Source organism: Ischnura elegans, chromosome X (assembly GCF_921293095.1).
Source record: "Ischnura elegans chromosome X, ioIscEleg1.1, whole genome shotgun sequence".
Taxonomy (NCBI): Eukaryota; Metazoa; Arthropoda; class Insecta; order Odonata; family Coenagrionidae; genus Ischnura; species Ischnura elegans.
In genome coordinates, this window is record NC_060259.1 from 103,788,118 (window position 1) to 103,796,788 (window position 8,671).

Below are 8,671 nucleotides of genomic sequence, written 5' to 3' on the forward strand. Positions count from 1 at the left end.
AAAAACCCAAAAATTAACATGTTAAAAAGTCTTGCGCTATTTTCCAGCAAATTTCGCCGCGGTATTTCAGGAGAGAAAATTTTTTCACAGTTTAACAACATTTATTTAAAATAAAAATCAGATATAAACATTTTCCGGTAAAAATTCCATGTTGAAGAGGTCGCATTCCACTAAATTTATCAAACATCTTCAAAATGTCACAAGACATGGCCATCAAAGCGTAAATATTTCTCCAGAAAGTGGAATAAATGAATCTGCCGAAGATAATTAATTTTAATTTCAGCCGGAAACAACCTCCATAGAATTGCGATTTGAGGTTCACTGATGAGCCGATACCAGCAACAGCTTTCAGAGTTTCACAGGCACCACATTATCTGAAGGAAAAATTTATTGAAAAAAAACATGATCAATACAAATGTAAGGGCTAATAAGAAAAATTTGTGAGATATTAAAAAATAGTCTTAACATCCTTTAAATTAGACAAAAAAATTTAAAAAATATGAAGCTAGAAGGAAGATAAATATATTATCAATCTAATATTTTTAAACGCCAAAATCAGAATAATGAAATAAAAATTACTTCCGAATTGGATAAATATCTCAATAAATAACATTATCCAATAACTCAAGACTGATTAAAAGAAAAGAAAATTTTACAAACGAGAGGAAATTATTGAATTAATATGTATAATGGTAGCCACAACAGGTGCTCCATAATTAATTATATGAACAAATTATCAAGGTTCTCTAATCTCAAAAAGAAGTTTTATCTGCAGAGAAAATTATTATGTTGTTCCAAATACGACATATAGATATGATTACACTCAGCACTCATGGATATACCTACTGCATTGGATGGCGGCTAGGCGTCAATTTACTAAGTATTTTCAATTTGAGAACATATATAGTAATTTCCTCGGCAGTTCTTTCATGGTCCACTAATTCATACAATATAAGTTCATTTCATATCCAAGAAATTCTTCATCTTTAGTCATTTTCACATATATTCATGCTTCACTGATCGCAATAAGTTTTTCCTGCAAGAGAAAGATGGATTAGCTCAAAAATACCACGTACGGATATGATATCACTCGTACCCTTGGATTTTCCAATCTACCTACAGTTTTGGAAGGCGGCTTGATGTCGATTTACGATGTCTTTCGGAAATACGGACATACATTTTCGTTTCATCAGCAGTTCTTTCACGTTCCACTGATGCATACAATATCAACTGATCTCATTTCTTAGAAGTGCAACATATGGACTTATGTTCACAGACTTTCACAGTTCACTGATCATAATAAGAAAATTTACCTGCAAGACAAAGATGAATTAGTTCAAAATACCACGTATATATTCCATTTCGCTCAGCAGCAATGCATTTTCCAGTGTACCTTCAGTATTGGAAGGCGGCTAGATGTCAATTTAGGATGCCTTTCGGATATAAGGACATACATAGTCACTTCATCAGCAGTCCTTTCATGTTCCACTGATTCATACAATTAAAAAAAACTCATTTCTTAGAAGTAAAACTCCATATGTTCACAGATTTTCATGGTTCACTGATCACAATAGGAAGCTTTAAGAAGGGAGGGACTGAAACGCAGTGGGAGTAGCACCAGGGGACAAACTTTGGGCGATCTGACAATTTTTCACTTCACCGTTCTTATCAGTGTAAGTTACACAGTGTAAGATATCCCGCTTAGAAAAATGCTTGCCGCAAACTACTGGAAAGCTTGAAGAAGGATTCCAATCCTTCGAGGTATATTCTTCAGCAATTACTGTCTACTACGTTTATCTTTGGTGAACTGGAACACAGTCACATACCCCTTGTTCTTGGTGGATAGGTAGTTGCTTCTGCAATATGGCACACAAGAACGCTTGGACATCTTAAATGAAAACAATGGAAAATTGCATGAATAAAAATAATTCCGCTGATCACAGCAAAAGTAGTGCACTCATAATTAGTTTGAAAAATATGATAAAAATCAGTACTTAGAAACATTAAAAGAGTTAATTAGTAGCCATTCTTCCTTCAGTAATATACGACCTTATAATAAACACAACTACACGCGGCTATTCATAAGGCACACCAAATATAGCAATCACTGTTAACCCATGAATAATAATATTACGAAAAAGATATAGCATTCAAATGCCCGACAAATACTCTTCGTTTCATTTGTGTACTCTCAATGTTCCTTCGTGGCCGGCCGGCAAGACGCAATGCTTTGGATGAAATACTTGTAAATTTCCACTCACAATTCACTGGGAATATCTTTAAACTATTTTACTTACCTTAAGGTAAATCAAAATACAGAAAAATAATTCCTTTTCTGCCTTTTACACAGCATTGTTGCGCTCTCGATTCCCCTCCATTAATGGCCGGCCAGCATGTGATCGCAACACTTTTGAAGAAATAATCGTGATTTCCCTCCTTCAGCTCCCAAAAATTATCTTAAAACCATTGTACGTACCTTTAGCCAATATGATATCAAAAAATAAGTCCAGCTCTGCCATTTTAACAAGAGATTTAATGCTTCTTTAGTCACACGGATACGATTCACGCATAAGTCGCCATGCTCTCAAATAAAAACAATAGGACCCCACACAACGTTGCCAAATTTTCATGTTCCGGCCTGTAAGGGAGGCCATGGAAAATAGAAGAGATATGTGTGATTTTTAAAGTGTTTCAGATGGTCATCATCGCGTCCATAAACTCTATGGTCACGTCATACAAATGTAACCATGGAATGAAAATTACAACCAAATGACGGATGAAACGACGGTATAAAAATCTCCCGCCAAAACAATGATTTGGCGGGAATCCTACTGCTCCCGCCAAAACATTAACTTGGCGGGAGATCGAGAGGAGAAAGGTCTTAATTGAATCAGTTAATACACAGTGAATCTCTAGAAAACTGCCATTTCATTAAATAATTTAATAAATAGCAGGTAGAGACGTAGCTAGTTGCAGGATAAGGAGTGCAGGATATTGGAGTGAGGCGTAACGACTTTTGCCTACGTCACTACGGTTTGAATGTATAAAATTTCTCAGTGCCATCTACTGAGCTAGCAAAAAAAACAACATTATCTATGTTATTCTAATTATTTGATCATTATTCCTGTTGGAACGATCAGTCTTCCTGTTCACATTGAAACGCAGTGAGGTATGTAAATTCATTATTACAATAATTTATTGGTCGTGGAGTTTCATTATAAATTAATATTAAAAAATATATTATAATAAAAGTTAATATCACAAGGGTTCAGTGAAAAATAAACCCGTCATGTAGTAATTATGAAAAGGAAGTATGTATTCGGTTTATTTTTATAAGCTTCTTTATGTCATATACTTAAGTGTATTAATGTTCAATGCTAGTCTTCATTTTTAATTATTAATAACACACCGCATGTGCCTAATATGAATAATATACCAAACGTTCAATATTCTGGATGCGTTTTCATTTTCCTTAGTTATGTAGGTAACACTATTGCCACAAATGGGAAATAACTTAATGAAACGAGTAAATACAATTCAATAAATTTAATTTCGGGATGTGGATGATTTCTGCTACAGTTATTTCGGGATAAAATAGGAGTTGGAAATTAAACGTGAGAAAGACACTTGATCACATGTAGTGCATTTCTGTTCGGACGACACACCATAGGTGTAGTATTTTTTTCAATTTTCGAACGTATTTTATCTTTATTTTTCTTGATAATTCTATTCAGTCGAACCAGAGGCCAGCGGGAATTACAATTTATTGTAAAGTGAAGAGTTGTTCTCTATCAAGTGGACTGCGGTGAGGTATGTACTTTCACTGTTACAATACTTTATTGGTCGTGGAGTTTCATGTATACATATATCTAATATTAAAAGTGTTCACCGAGAAGGAAATCCGTCTATGTCACATATTTCTTGATAATTCTATGCAGCTGATCCAGGGGCCAGCGAGAATTACTATTTACTGACAAGTAGTAGCAAGTTAACTTTTATCAAGGATAATCCATTTTAAATTTGAAGTGTCTCTTCAACATTGGTAGGAAGTTCCTGAATTTCAACAATCGTGAACCTATTCTTGACAGCACGCAACATGTACAAATTGGTTTTCATTAGTGGTATATTATTAACGTAAGTGATATACGCTAAATCCAAGAGGTGAATTCCTAGGTTGCGTTGCCTTTTCATTGTTTATTGAAATGATTGATAGCTGATAGTTTTACGAGGCTAATGGTTTTCGACCGCTGGATGTTGACCTATGCATACGTTACTAGATGTTGAAGTACGAAATGCCTCATCGCCATTTACTGAGGAAACAAAGAATAAGAACAACAATCTCATCGCTGCGATAGCATAAATTTTTATATTAGTTGAAGGTATCGCCGCTGAGCTTTTATTCTGTATGATTAATTAGATCGTAAATGTGTGTGTTTATTTCCTCGTTGCAACATTTTAATGTTATTGGATTTTATATGTAAGTAGTTCTTACAGCATTCAGTAAAATATAAAATATCCTTCACTTATTAGTCATCAAAAGGAAGAACACCATGAAATAAACATTTTTAGCAGTTTTATGCTTAAACTGTACCTGACGTGAATAGGTGAAAATAAGGACAGAAATATACATTGTGTGCCTATCAATCGCAATCCTCTGTATACCAAGCGTTTGATACTGGGGTAGCTGGTTCCCTTCCCGTTGTAATCCCCATATAAGTATACCTGTAGGGAATCAACTGCTATGGTATGGAAGTTATAACCCGTTCAAAATTATTGGAAAATTAGACGCAGCTGTAATGGAATATATTTTTAAATTAGCGAATGAATAAGCAGGATTTCTTCTCGTGCATGACTGTGAAGTTCGTGAAGACATGTTTTTGTCTAATTTCTAAAATAAATAGCATTTTGTGTATTTAAATGCACGCATGTCGTAAACCATAACTAGTCCAATTAAAATAAGAAATATTGTTGATAAATAATCATAAAAAATATGCTAGCCTCATGCAAGTCAAGTTAGTCGCGTCACCACGTTCAAGGGAATTTATGAGTCAGCGTCGCTCGCCATGTTGCAACGATTCACAACCCATTGCGGCCGTAGAGGAACTGTAGAATGAATAATTACGAGATATAATTATCATGGGTGTTTAATATGTATCTAATAGTTGAAGAATTTCTATGCTTTAAAAGTCATCTAAATCTAATTTGTGGTAATATTCATTTATAATTGCATTTTAAACCTTTCTGTCATAACCAATATTCCATTAACTCCCAACTCCTTTCCTTATATAGAAGCATTAATAATTATCTTAGAGACCATTAGATGCCAAAGGATCCTGATATTGCATATAGTAGACATTCTCCTTATTTTCTTATCTCTTTGATATCACCAGCTAGGTTTAAAAATTACCCCCCACGCCCACATCATATTGTTGTCACAGCAATAGTTCCGTTTTCACTATTTCAAAGTCTGCACTATTATTAATAATTGTTATAGCAATATCATTTACCTTATCTATACACGGATATATGTGATCAGAGAATTCTTCTCGTGTATTTTAAGCGATTTTTCCTTCTTGAACTACATAATAATGTCCATTTGATAGTCGGTATTTTTTATGTGAGACCAGAGTATGAGATTACAGGCGCCATCTCGACACAGCATGCCTCTTCATTTCTGCCAATTCATGACCAGCGTTCCTTATCGATGAAGGGCAATTTGCCTTATTTATTTCACAGTTACATTATTTTATATCTGCTTTTACTTTGCACTACCAAGTTCACTCTTCCATCATTAAGTGCCATCTCCTTCATGCATCATACTTACCTTTAATGATCATATGAGCATTTGGGAGGGGGGGGGGGGCGTTTATCCATTGTTTTTGGGAGTCTAGTTTTTGTGAATTATCCCAGATGTTCAGTGAATTTCGCATAACTAAGCATTATTTTAATGAAAACATCAAGGAACTTTTCTGCATCATAATTTTCTATCAACTTTCTTCTAGCTATGTCATAGTCACAGGGGCGCAGCCAGGAATTAAGGCTGGGGGAGGGGGGGGGGTTTAGGTGCAACTAATATCGGGGTGTGTGGTGGTATGGAATACACACCAGGATAAGCGGTAGGTGCGAGATTAATAAATTGCGGAATTTTAAGATAAACGTTGCAAAATGGTGAGTTTTACGGCTTTCTGAAGGATATTATATTAATCCTTACACTATTGTATTAGTAATATAAATCCAACTAAGTAAAATGGATTAAATTTAAATATTTCTCTGAGCTCTGGGGGGGGGGGTTTAACCCCCAAAACCCCCCCTCGCAGCACCACTGCATAGTCATATACATTTAAGTCATTTTCATGTAGCACTGTTGTACTTACTGTTAATGCATACTCTTATCATTTTCCCCTTAAAAAGGAGATAAGCTTAAAATATAACGTTAAAAAAATTCCAAAATAAAACTTTCACCTTGGTTTAGCAGGGTCTTAACACTTATGTGATCAACAAAAGGTTGATGATTTTTTTCTTCAACTCCCTTCCTTAAAGAAGAAGCATTAATAATTATCTTAGAGACCATTAGATGCCAAAAGATCCTGATATTGCATATAGTAGACGTTCTCCTTATTTTCTTATCTCTTTGATATCACCAATGAAGAGAGAGAATAATCCTTAAAGGTATAAATCATTAAATGCGTTTTTTCTAGGAATTCATTCATAGAATTATTAGGAAATTCATTCATATTTAGTTTCATATTTCTATTGGTGGATAGAATCATATCCTAGTTATTAATCTCTGATAACAAAGTTTTATAGAATCTAATGCATACCAAAAATTACATAGGTATCTGAGTATGTTAACTTATCCTTCAGGATGGTAGGAAAGAATTGCAATGATACATCGGCCAACATGAACCATCTGTATCGGTGTATTGCCCGAGGATTGTTCATCAATTTTTACCCAATTTTAACCGTTCATCGAATAAAAACGATTACACGTTAATATCGTGAATCTGCCTACCGTCTTCAATACAGAGTATGCTGCAACCGGGAGGTGGCGGTCTGCCAGGCGAGCCACCATACCTGCATGGCATGGGCCAGGTTCGTCAGTGGAGGAGAGCTGTTATGGGCCGCCTGGCCTTTAGAGCCGGTCGGCCCCTGGCTGACGTCCGTCTGCAAAACCTGGTGATGCAGAACCCCGGCGTGGGTCAGGGTCGTGAGGAGGAGGGAGGAGGTGGGGCGGGCCTGGCAGAAGCCATACAAGAGGCACGTCTCGAAGAGTGGATTGAGATGAACAACTCGCAGAGTCCACGGAGGGAGGAGGGTGAACGCTAATGGCTAATTGAATGTATGATGTAAGGCAGTACGTCATAAATAAATTCAGCCCCGATTCAATTCCTTTTCACCTGTCATTCCTTTCCCGATGTATATTTAGTGATAATGGTTGAGGTGAAATGATGAACTCGTGTATTTGGGGCAAGAAGGTATTCACATCCGTGCATTGGGGAGACAAGGGAGGAATGGGGCAGCGGGAGGTATGGGACAGTTCAAATTTCACTCTCTTGATTTAAGTTTTTCAGCTCTCGCTTTTCTCACATGTATGAGAAGCAGTAGCTGCATTTCCTCCTAAAATGGCTCCTGGCTCACATCTCTGACTGTGAGTTAAGAAGAGGATATTGGTTTTCACTCCAATTTTGGTAACTTTCGTGAGATGCTTTAACTTTAAATTTCTATTATTTTAATCATGACTTTCTCTCGCTGGAAGGACTGATGAAAATACATGTCCTTAGAGTTTACAACTGATAATTTTAACAACATCCAGTTGCTTCTTAAAACCTAATAATACATGTGAAATACAAAATGGAAAATATAAGGGAGGCCTGGTACAGCAGATATGTGGGAGGCATGGGACAGTGTCCCACTCCTTCCAAGCACTATTATTTTTTTTGAAGTTTTACTTTATAAGGCATTTTAATTTTTAGTATTAGGTAATTATGCCTCGTAAGTGTTCCAGAATGGTAACAGTGAAAAAAATCCAGATATGAGTCCAGTACGAAATTGTACCATTTTGTACCAAATTGTACCACAGTGGGGTGAAATCGAAAAAAGCTGGCCAAAAATCGCTGTAGTCTTAAGCATTTCTAAATGAATTAAAGTTTTTGTCAATTGGTTATCGTATGGACACAATGAAACTTATTTAGGATGATTTAGTCCAGAACATTCTTTAGGGAGCACTAAAATTTAAAAATAGGGAAAAGTTATGCAGGAATCATAGTTACCAGGGGCAAGTAGAAATATTAATACGGGATTATCAAGGGAAAAACAGAATTTCTTCCAATGTTAACTTTGTTAAAGCTATCTAGTAGTTTCTCATAAGGTAGGTGATGATTAAAAGTTGCTATTGAGTTTTTTTTAAACCTGAAATTTTGGTCATTGAAGCGTAATAATAAAAATGAATACCATTGACAATAATTGTATATACAAAAATTTCTCAAAACAAAGGTGTGGTACATTTAATTCTATTCTTAGTCAGAGGATGAAAACTCCTCATGATATAAAATATTTTCGCTTTTCACCAGGACATTCTTTCACCTCCTCAGGTAGTTTTCTTACATTATAGTGAACCCCCGCAGAACAAGAAATGAAAGGACCTGACGTAAGACTATCCTATAAAACCCTC

At 35.6% G+C, this 8,671-nt stretch overlaps 1 long non-coding RNA gene across 1 annotated transcript; it reads left to right on the forward strand.

Annotated features, from left to right (window-relative positions):
- Positions 1–3,066: 3,066 nt before the first annotated feature.
- On the forward strand, positions 3,067–7,386 carry LOC124171613. Its single transcript, XR_006867871.1, has 3 exons — positions 3,067–3,169; positions 3,735–3,810; positions 7,027–7,386. It is a non-coding gene; the product is annotated as an uncharacterized LOC124171613 (long non-coding RNA).
- Positions 7,387–8,671: the final 1,285 nt, after the last annotated feature.